We start from the raw sequence: 11,775 nt of genomic DNA, 5'->3' as shown, positions 1-11,775 counted from the left end.
TGTGGATCCCTCAAAATAGTCACAGAACCTGTGACTGTAACCTTATTTAGAAAAAGAGGGCTTCCCTGGTGGTGCAGTGGTTGAGAATCTGCCTGCTAATGCAGGGGACACGGGTTCGAGCCCTGGTCCGGGAAGATCCCACATGCTGCGGAGCAACTAGGCCCGTGAGCCACAACTACTGAGCCTGCGCGTCTGGAGCCTGTGCTCCGCAACAAGAGAGGCCGCGATAGTGAGAGGCCTGCGCACCGCGATGAAGAGTGGCCCCAGCTTGCCACAACTAGAGAAAGCCCTCACACAGAAATGAAGACCCAACACAGGAAAAATAAATAAATTAATTAATAAACTCTTACCCCCAACATCTTAAAAAAAAAAAAGAATCTCTGCAGATGTAATGAAGTTAAGTATCTCAAGATGAGACTATCCTGAATTATACTGGTGGGCCCTAAATCCAATGACAAATGTCCTTATAAAAGACAGAAGGGAAGACACAGAAAGATCGAGGTGACAGCCATCTGAAGAAGGAGGCAGAGATTGGAGGTGTGCAGCCAAAACCCAAGGACCGCCTAGAGCAACCGGAAACTGAAGAGTCAAGGAAACGTTCTTCCCTAGAGCCCTCAGAGAGAACACGACCCTGCAGACAGATTGATTTCCAATTTCTGATCCCCAGAACCGCGAGAGAACAAATTTCTGTTGTTTTAAGCCTTCAAATTTGCGGTAGTGTATAAATGAAGCCACAGGAAACTAATACAATGGCACAGCAAGGAACTACTAGCCATACTTCTTAACCGGTGCACTTTCCATGAGCTCCTGCTTCCCCAGGGTGACTAGGAATAATTACAATGTGATCAAGTTCCAAGTGAAAACCCAAACCTTTAGCCCCCAAGTCTAAAGGCACTTAACTCAGGAGAAGGTACAGATCTGAAACCCAGGCAAAACCCCCAAAGCTGAAACCCAATGAGGGAATGTCTGAATTCTGAATCCAGGGAAAGTTGCTTTCTTAAACCACCAAGAGAGGGAAACTTTGGGCTCTAAAAGTGTCCCGCCATTCAGTTAGCCATGGGCGGGCCTTGTTGCTCATGGGACCACATTTCTTCCCAACGTCCATTCCAAGAAATTGGAGCATCAAGAAACCGGGCTCTGTTTGCTCAGGTCCACCCCCAAGACACAGCCCATCTCTGCACAACTGTGCTGAACAAAGGTCCCTCTTTCAAGATTCTTCTCCATATCCTAAGGTAGGAGAATGTGCTTGAGCCAAAAGTGGACAATTTCCTCTGCCAGCTCATTAAAAATGCTGGCCGGCACACCAAGGGTCTTTAACAAGCAGTCAGTGTTTACGAGAGGATTGACATCTAATTTCTCTTGTATAATAATAGCATTTCATAAAACTCCATGTGAAACTCACTGAGCAGTGCTTTTCACACTGCTTTGTGCATTTGAATGACCTGGGTATCTTGTTTAAAACGCAGATTCTAATTCAGTAGGTCTTGCTGGGACCTGGGATTCTGCGTTTCTAATAGGCTCCCAGGTCATGTTGTTGCTACCAGGTTTTGAATGGTACAGAGTATCAAGGAATAGAGCCAATCCTTGCATAGTCCTTTGACAAGTGGCCATCTTTGGAACCTCTATGGATTTGTTTTCATTCTGCTTTCGTAGAGCTTGTCTCAAAATAAAATAATTCTTCCTCTTTCCCTAGACCACAAGCCCATATTCACAGAAGTGTCAGAGCAAGGGAAAAGGAGGTGGTATATGATATGTAAAATACATATACATAAATATAAATATATATACATATAAAATAATATAGATGTATATGACACATATATATGAATGAAAGGATATGAAAAGTGCTTTAAAAATCTAGATGTTTGGCATTAATTTAAAAGCCAAAAAAGAAGAAATATTTTATTTTTTGAAATCCAGTTTCTTTAATGGACAAATTCTTGAGGACACAGTAAAAAGACTTACAACTCATCTTGAATGTATTAACCTCTGTCAGCTCTAAGATGGATTTATATTAGGTTACCTCCTCAATTACAATTTACGCATAGTCACATGATCAAAAGAATTTGGTTAATATGTAAGTGTTCAAATTCCTTTAGACTGTAAACAAATATGTCTTTTCATCTTTATATCTTTAACACTAAGCACATACTAGGTGCTCAGATATTTGTTGGGAAGAAAAATGGACGTCTTTGGCATTTAAAAACATGAACTCTCACCATGTTATATTATGCTCTCTGCTTCCAGAAGAAAAGATAGAAAGGGCAAGAGTCATGTAGGCAGATTATCAGATAAAAATCGGTGAGAGAAGAGGATGAACTGTGCACAGGGCAGGGGAAGGTGTGCTTAGAGCTACCTGTTTATCCAGCTTCTCCAGATCATTGGCTCAACATTAGGGCAGGTAGACAGTTCTGGGGGCCAGTACAGGCCAGAGTGGGAAGAGCATGAAGAAGAAGGAATAACTTGGGTGGGGTAGAAAAGACAAAGACACAGGAAGATCTGCAGAGTGGGAGGGAAGTGGATGGAGGAACAAGGAGCCTTAGAGGACAACAAAGCAGAAAAATTCCTATTTCAACCTCCTGTCAATGGAGCACCCCCAAATCTTTACCTCCAGCCCAGACTCGCTCCTGGATTTCAACTGCGTTGCTTTATAGACATCTCAACCCTGAAGACAACAGACACCTCAAAGGTGACAGGTGTAACACCAAATCCACTCTCCCCTGCTCTGACTCAGACCTGCATCTCCTGTTGTGTTCTTTATATTTTTAATCTGTGGAGTCATCCTTGACTTGTTCTCTTTCACCCTGCCGTACAATCCTGACCCTAGCTAGACAGGTTACATTTCACAGGCTAAGGGCACATTCTTCCACAAGACTGCCCTCACGTCAGGTGCCAGCCACAAGCTCAGGGGTAACCACTTCACCTGCACTCCTAACCAACTAGCTATAAATTGGAGGGTCTCCCATGACCGCTTCAGGTTTGATCATTTACTAGAACAACTCACAGAACTCAGGGAAGTGTCGTACTTCTGATTATAGTTCATGATAAAAATCAGGACCAGCTCAAAGAAGAAACCACAGGACAAGGTCCCAAATGTGAAGCTTCTGTGTCCTCAGGATGCATCGCCCTCCCAGCACATCAATGTGCACCACCAACCATGAAGCTCACTCAAGCCTCAGTGTCCAGAGTTTTTATTAGGGTTTCATTATGCAGGCAAGAGTGCTGGAATCATTGGCCATGTGACTGAAATCACTCTAATCTCTTTTCCCCTCCCCAAAGTTCAGAGGTCTAGCTGATAGCACTTGGCTCCAAGCCCCAACCTCCTAATCACACGGTTGGTCTTTCATGTGACCATGGTTGGCATGGCCAGTCCCTATCCCGACACTCAGTGGCCCCACCATGAGTCACCGTATTAGCATAAACTCAGTTGTGGTCCAAGGGGCCCATCATGAATAACAAAGACACTTGGGAAAGTCCAAAGACTTCAAGGTTACCTCTTGGAAACCAAGGGCAAAAGTCAAATTCTTCATTGTACAACACACCCCCACAGCCAGTCCATTACTAAGCCATGCTAATTTCCTCTCCTACATATCTTTTCAATTCAGCTCCCCCATTCCATCTCTACTGCCTCTTTGAGGTCTTTATCGGCTTTCATGTGGACTATAGCAAGAGCCTTCTAACTGGTCACCTTACTTCAAGGTGCACTCTCCCACCAAGCCATCCTTTGCTCTACTATCAGAACTGTAATTATAAAACCTCAACCCAATCACATTCTTTTCCTGCTTAAAAACTCTCAATGGCTCCCAGCTGCTTACAGCAGCAAAGCCTAACAGAAATACAGTGGGAGCTTAACACATTAAAGGTTCTGGTAGTCTCATTTTTAAAAAGTGAAAAGAAACAGGTGAAGTTAATTTTAGTAATATATTTTATTTAGCCAACACATCTAAAATATTATCATTTCAACATGTAATCTATCCATCTATCTACCTATATATTTTAGACTACTTCCATTTTTAAATTTACATAAATAAAATGACTAAAACAAAAAATTCTGCCCTTCAGTTGCACTGGCCATATTTCACATACTCAAGAGCCATATATGGTTTGTGGCTATCCTACTGGTCAGCTTCCTGCCCATGATGTAAAAGCCCTTCATGTGCTGCCTCCTGCCTGCCTTTCATCCTGTCTCCTCCCACCTGCCCCTCCTGCCCCCAGCTCAGGTACCTTTTCCTCTGGCCACACCGAATCACCACCCCAAAACAGACCAAGCTCTTTCCCACTTCACACCTTTGCACACGCTGACCTGTGTCTGACTTGTCTGCCTTAAAACCTCTGTCTCTCTCCTGTGCCAGGAAATGTCACATACATTGTTGAGTATTAAACCCCAATTTTGCCTCCTCTATGAAGACTTCTCAGACCCTCCAGGCTGAGTCAGTCATGCTCACCACTGAGCTTCTGTGGTGCTTTAATGCCTCTATTCAAGCAAACCATATTTTCTGCATCAAAGATTGTAACACATGATTTGATACATCAACTGACAACTAAGCAGACTTTTTAAAAATCAAGGATAAATGTTTTTTGGGATTATAGTACTTATCATGTTATATTGAAATTTTGTTCGTACATGCCTGGGTGGTTAGCTCTTCAAGGACACAGACTGCTCCTCCTTTTTTTTTTCTCGTTTTTTTTTTTTTTGTGGTACGCGGGCCTCTCACTGTTGTGGCCTCTCCCGTTGTGTAGCACAGGCTCCGGACGCACAGGCTCAGCGGCCATGGCTCACGGGCCCAGCCGCTCTGCAGCATGTGGGATATTCCCGGACAGGGGCATGAACCCGTTAGATTAAACAGGACAGACCTCTCTCCCTGGATACAGCAAACACTCCTGGGGGCAGTAGTATGTAGACCAGTTAGTTATATATCCTGTTGTTCTTCCCCTTAACCTTCACTGCATTGTGCTTAATCAAAGCACTCTTAGAACGTTTGTTCCTATTCAAGTTATACATCATTGATGACAATGAAAATTGTTACCAATTGTACAAAGGTTTGCAATTTTGACAGAGTTCAAAGACTCAGACTAAATATATGAAACAAGCTTGGAAGGAGAGGCATCTTCCAAGTAGACGCTGATCAGGGAAGTTTTCTGGAGTTTCTGAGAGTGCACCTCATATAGGTACTGCTTGATTCAAGATTAAGTCTTATATATACTACCAGATGTAAAATAGACAGCTAGTGGAAAGCAGCCGCATAGCACAGGGAGGTCAGCTCGGTGATGTGTGACCACCTAGAGGGGTGGGATAGGGAGGGAGGGAGGGAGATGCAAGAGGGAAGAGATATGGGAACATATGTATATGTATAGCTGATTCACTTTTTATAAAGCAGAAACTAACACACCATTGTAAAGCAATTATACTCCAATAAAGATGTTTTAAAAAATTGAGAAATAAAAAAAAAGATTAAGTCATTTAAAAAATATGCCATAGGATGGCTGATTTTCAAGTTTGGTAGTTTCTTACAAAACTAAACAGTCTGACCATACGTTTCAGTAATCACACTCTTTGGTATTTATCCGAAGGAGTTTAAAACTTATGTACACACAAAAATCTGCACATGGATCCTTGTTGCAATTTTATTAATTGCCAAAACCGTGAGACAACCAGGATGCTGTTCAGTAGGTGAATGGATAAACTGTGGCATATCCATACAATGGAATATTATTCAGCACCAACAAGAAATGAGCTATCAAGCTGTGAAAAGACATGTAGGGATATTAAATGCATATTGCTAAGTTAAAGAAGCCAACCTGAAAAGGCTACGTACTGCATGATCCCAAACACATAACATTCTGGAAAAGGCAAAACTGTAGAGACAGTAAAGAGATCAGTGGTTGCCAGGGGCTGGGGCATAGGGAGGAGTGAGGGAGGAGTGAATGGGCAGAGCATGGAGGATGTTTAGGGCAGTGAAATTATTCTGTATGATACTATAATGATGGAAGCATGTCCTTCCGCATTGGTCAAACCCCACAGAATGTACACCAAGAGTGAACCCTAATGTAAACATGATAGGAACGAGTCAACGTAGGTTCTTGGATTGTAACTAATGTACCAATCTAAGGCTGGATGTTGATAGTGGGGTAGGTTGTGTATGTATGGGGGCAAGGGATATGTAGGAACTCTTTGTACTTTCTGCACCAGGTTGGCCTTCTTAACTGAAAGAAAACTCTCTAGATGAGGAAAATATTACACCAGAAAATGGGAAACTGACTAGGATCTGGCCGACCTAGTTTCAGGCCCAACTCTTTCACTTACTGACTGTGTGAAGGTGGACATCTGTGAGCCTGGTTCTTTGAGAATAGAACAGGCAAACCCTTGGGTTGGATGAGCCCAAATCTCCCTTTGACCTTTGTGATTTAGTACAGCCCAACAGCAAAGGAAGTACTTTTAGCCTTCATGGTCTATGTCCTCTCTGAAGCAATTTACCAGCTATCCTTGCTATATTTCCATTTGGCAACTTGTTTATTATAATCTTCATTTCATGTATGGTGCTCATATTCTCAGTTTGCCCTCACCCACACCCCACCCTAGATTAAAGGACTCTTTATGCCCTTTTCTGCAGACTGTGTCTTCTGTGGCTCTCTTGCCATTTGAGATCAGAGAGCAGGAAAAGGAGGAGACCAGGGTATTTCTTCCCCATTCCTTCTCTGATATATTAGTTTCCTAAGGTTCTCAAAACAAATTACCACAAACTGTGTGGCTTAAAACATTAGAAATTTCTTCCCTCTCACAGCGCTGGAGGACAGATGTCTGAAATTAAGGTGTCAGCAGGGTTAGTTCTTTCTGAGGCTCTTGGGGAGAATGTGTTTCATGCTTGTCTCCTGGCTTCTGGTGGCTGCTGGTGACCCTTGGCATTCCTTGGCCTGTAGAAGCATCACTCCAATCTCTGCCTCCATTTTCTTTTCTTTTTTTAAATTTTATATTGGAACATAGCTCATTAACAATGTTGTGTTAGTTTCAGGTGTACAGCTAAGTGATTCAGTTATACATATACATGTATCTATTCTTTTTCAGATTCTTTTCCCATTTAGGTTATTACAGAATAGTGAGCAGAGTTCCCTGTGCTATACAGTAGGTCCTTGTTGGTTATCTATTTTAAATATAGTAGGGTGTACACGTCAATCTTAAACTCCCAAACTATGTCTCCCTGGGCTCGAGTGGGCAGGGCAAACGCCCTCCTCTGCTGCTCCTCTGGTCTGGGGGTCTGGGAGGGCCGCTCCTGCCTCCTCTCCTGATCTTCCAGGCCTCCCTCCTATGTCCCCAGGACAAATGTGGGCAGTGAGGGGGAGATGGGGGCCTTGGAGGGCAGGGGACTGGCCTGCAAGCTCAGCAGGCTCCCCGTGCCCGAGTGGGTGGGGCAGTCGCCCTCCACTCCTCCTGGAAGGCCCCTCCCACCTGCCTCTCCTGATCTCCCCAGCCTCAGGGGCACCGATCTTGTCTGGCCTCCACTTCTTCACCCCCTCAGTCCCCCTACATCCTACCGGCTCACTCTGGGGTTCCTCCCGCCTCCTTGGGGGTCAGAGTTCCCCACCAGTGGCAGGCAGGTGCCCTAGTTGTGGGGAGATGCTAACTTCGCGTCTTCCCATACCACCATCTTGACTCTAAAATTAATTCTTACAGTGACCCTTAGGTAAGTACTATTCCTATTCCCACCTTGCAGGTGTGGAAACTGAAAGAGTGATTAAGTAACTTGCTCAGAGGCATACACCTAAAATAGGAAAAGTCAGAATTCAAACCTCAGGCAGACTAGCTCTAGAGCTTGTACTTTAACACTATGCTATCTTGCCTCCATGGCATTCCAATGCATGAACAAAAGAAATTAGATAACATAATAAAGGAAATAAGTAACAGACATAAAAGGTATCTTTACAAGAGCATCAAAAACTTTCAAAGAAATTATGTATAAAGCTAACAAAAGATATGCAAGACAGAGCTCCTTACTGTGGAGGAAGCCCTGGCTTCCAGCAGGCTTGCAGCTTCTGACAGGGGTAAAGAGTGCGCTCAGGACTCCTGCAAGTACATAGGATGCTCTGTGTGGTACAACTGTCACTGTAACTTCCGTTAGCAAATCACCTCCTGGATTTCAAACAATGAGCCCTGGCCTAATATTCTACAATTCACTTATCAATTTCCATTCCTGGCACCTGACTTTTCAGGGCAACAGCAGAGAACATTCCCTCTTTCTCGATCAGCACTGTGGCTTTCCCTCCTTCCAGAGGGTGACGTGTGGAGCCTAGTCTCCATCCAGCATAGTCTCCCTATGTTATTAGCAACTCCAGAGACAGTGCGTCAGTTTGGAATCTCCACCTGCCCCCAGTGCCAAAGCTGTCTCCAAAGCTTGACCTCCATCACTATACAAAAAATATCTTTTAGCACCTTGGAGAAGCTCTTATCTATAAGAAGCCTGGCCAAAGACTTCAGCCAAATTTTCCAAATTCCAGTTTGGCAGGCTGCTTACAGAGATTTCTTTTTCAACATACACAGTTTAATAATTCATATTCTGAAAAATTTACAGAATGATCCCATAAATACCTCTGATATTATGCCCAGGACTAACTTCATCCTTAATAGGACCCTGTTTCATAACAGACTGTCTGCAGCATTCTTACTACTAATATAGGACCAACGGGGTCTTTGCTGTCAGGCTCCCAGAGTAAGAAGAGGCAACAGAATGAAGAGAGTTTCTGAGATTCCCTTCAAGGCATAGAAATATCCTGGGGATACCTATGGAACTGTGCTCAAGGTTGGTTCTTTGTGTCCTCAGAAGCTAATTAGTCATCCAGCTCGGCCGCGTAGTCTGCCCTCTTAGCTGAAAGGTAAACTCTACTGTATCTCTATTCTCAGTTGATTGTCGTAATTCTAAATCTTCTTTTTTTTTTAAGTTTATTTATTTATTTTTGGCTGTGTCTGGTCTTTGTTGCTGTGTGCGGGCTTTCTCTAGTTGTGGTGAGCGGGGGCTACTCTTTGTTGCGGTGCGCGGGCTTCTCATTGCAGTGGCTTCTCTTGTTGCAGAGCACGGACTCTAGGGCACACAGGCTTCAGTAGTTGCAGCACACGGGCTCAGTAGTTGTGGCTCACGGGCTCTAGAGTGCAGGCTCAGTAGTTGTGGCTCACAGGCTTAGCTGCTCCTCGGCATGTGGGATCTTCCCGGGCCAGGGCTCGAACTGGTGTCTCCTGCATTGACAGGCAGATTCTTAACCACTGCGCCACCAGGGAAGCCCTCTTCTTTTAATTGCAACAATACTTATACTTTTCCTTATACTCCTCTAACTGGGGGAAGAAAAATTGCTAGGATAATTTTAAAAATAGATTTAAAAAACTAGACTAAGCTAATATTTGTAGAGTTTAAATTTTTTAATGTACTGTACTGTTGACTGGCTTCTAAATATCTTCTATCTACATTACAGATCATGCCTCTTCTTTCTATTCCTTAAACGTCTGTTCCTCTATTGTAAGACTCACTAACTCCAGGGAAAATGCTTTCATCAAGTTAATTACAACCATGATAGTGCCAAGACACATTGTAAAAACAGTGCTCACTTTTCAGTATTGTTAGGGGTTGCTTAGGTGTCTTTTATCACTAGAATCCCTAGATGCCTTCCATTTCTCAGAGTCCTAAAAGTTTAATCTCCAAGAGCTTCTAAAAAAAGGAAAGAGAAACTATAATTAACTCTCTGTAGTACTATTATGGACTGAATATTTGCCTCACCCCACCCCATCGTGGCTATATTTGGAGATGGGGCCTCTAAGGAAGTAATTAAGGTTAAATGAGGTCATAAGGGTGAAGCCCGGATCCAACAGATTAGTGTCCCTACAAGCAGAGACACCAGAGCACACACACACACTCTCTCTCTCTCTCTGCCCCTCCCCTCTTTCCTTCTCAATCACCCTCTCTCTCCAAACACATACTGAGGACAGGCCATGTAAGGACGTTAGAGAGATGGTGGCTGTCTACAAGCCAGGTGAAAGTCCTCACCAGAAACCAAACTTGATGGTGGCATCTTAATCATGGAGTTCCAGCCTCCAGAACTGTGAGAAAATAAATGTATGTTGTTTAAACCACTTGGTCTGTGATGTTTTGTTATCGCAGCCTGAGCAAACTAAGTACCTATAAAGCTTCAGAGGATTTTAAGCTGGGGCCCATGGATAGTACTGTGTTCTATAAAACTGTTTTAAATGTAATCATATGTAGTTTATGGATTTAGAAATATTATTCTGAGAAGGGCTCACCAGACTGCCAATGAGGCCCATGGCACAAAATAAAAGATCAAGAACCTCTTTATATCTTATTTGGGCAGACATAAAATAAGTATATGTGGTGTCAGTGTGATATGCCTCTCCAAGTGTTTTCAACCATAAATTCTACTAGGACCTAGTACATGCTAGTCTATAACCTTTAACTATATTAATATCTGTAGATCAATATAGATATAGAAGAGGAAGACTATTATGTAGAATTTTCTAAAATATTTAATTCTACCAGATATGTTGAGTGCGAGCCACTATGTTCTATAGTATAACTGTATATATAGGTACCATATGTGTGTACCATACATACCATAGTATACTACATAATAAGTATTACAAATTGTTGTGAACATTATGAGGGTAATTTCAACGGGCAACTAAAATATTATCAATAATATTTTAAAGCTGAACTGTAAGAGTCCTTCCAATAAAGCAGAGCTGCTGACGTCTGAAATGGAAACAACTCACACCTTTGCAGTCAGTGCTTCGAGAAGAAAGCTAATGAATCAATGCCAATGAGCAGACTAGGAAAGTCAATCAAATATTTCTGCTGCACTAGGTGCTAGCCAGAATAAAGAATGAGTCAGTGGTTTATATACAGGTCTAAGGAACCTAAATGTCATATCTGGGAGAAATCATTATCATCATCATCATCGTCACCTCCAGATCTGAGATATCTCACAACTCCATCAACATCAAATCCTACCACCAAAAAAACCAAACAAACCAGTGCTTTATAAAATAAAGAATTGGGAAGAATTAAGCAAGCAGAGGCCAAGCTTTCATGGATATGCAAGTAAAATAGCTATGAAAATAGCCTTTCTGAGGGGTTTTCCTTTGCATTGCATTTGTACACAATTATATTTATAATTTATATAATTATATTTTGAAAGACGTTGCATAAGAATAGGCAATATATGAATAATACTACCAACCTTCAACAGTTCATCCTAACGACATGGAAAAAATATGGATAATATAAATAAAGGGAACTCTTATTTTATATAGTCTGTGACCAATATCCCATTGAGTTGACTTTACTAGTTACTCTCAGACTAGCCTGCATTTGGGGAAGAGCAAGTTGCTATAGAATAATGATTTTAAAAAGATGTAAAAAACTAGATTAAACTAACATTTGTAGAATTCTTTACATTTTATAAACGACTTTCACACACATTCTCTGAAGCTATTTAATAGTTGTCTATATGTGGTATACATTTTTACAAGCACGTCTATAACTAAAAGATTTAAAATTAGTTTCTTTAAAGTAAACTACCAAATTACAAATGGTTTTAGTATTGATTTCTATTAAGTATATTGTTCGGTCAGATGTCTGTTTGTGTTTGTTATATTGTCTAACACTACAGTTTAAGTGGACATTTACCTGAATCACTATACTGAAATTAATGCTAATTGGTATACAAAGTGATGAAGGAGAATGGACTATTTAATTGAGCTAGATGTGTAGAGGTATGCAT

The sequence above is a fragment of the Phocoena sinus genome, chromosome 1 (genome assembly GCF_008692025.1).
Source record: "Phocoena sinus isolate mPhoSin1 chromosome 1, mPhoSin1.pri, whole genome shotgun sequence".
Lineage (NCBI taxonomy): Eukaryota > Metazoa > Chordata > Mammalia > Artiodactyla > Phocoenidae > Phocoena > Phocoena sinus.
The sequence above is the reverse complement of the archived record's forward strand: the minus strand, read 5'-3'. Positions refer to the sequence as shown.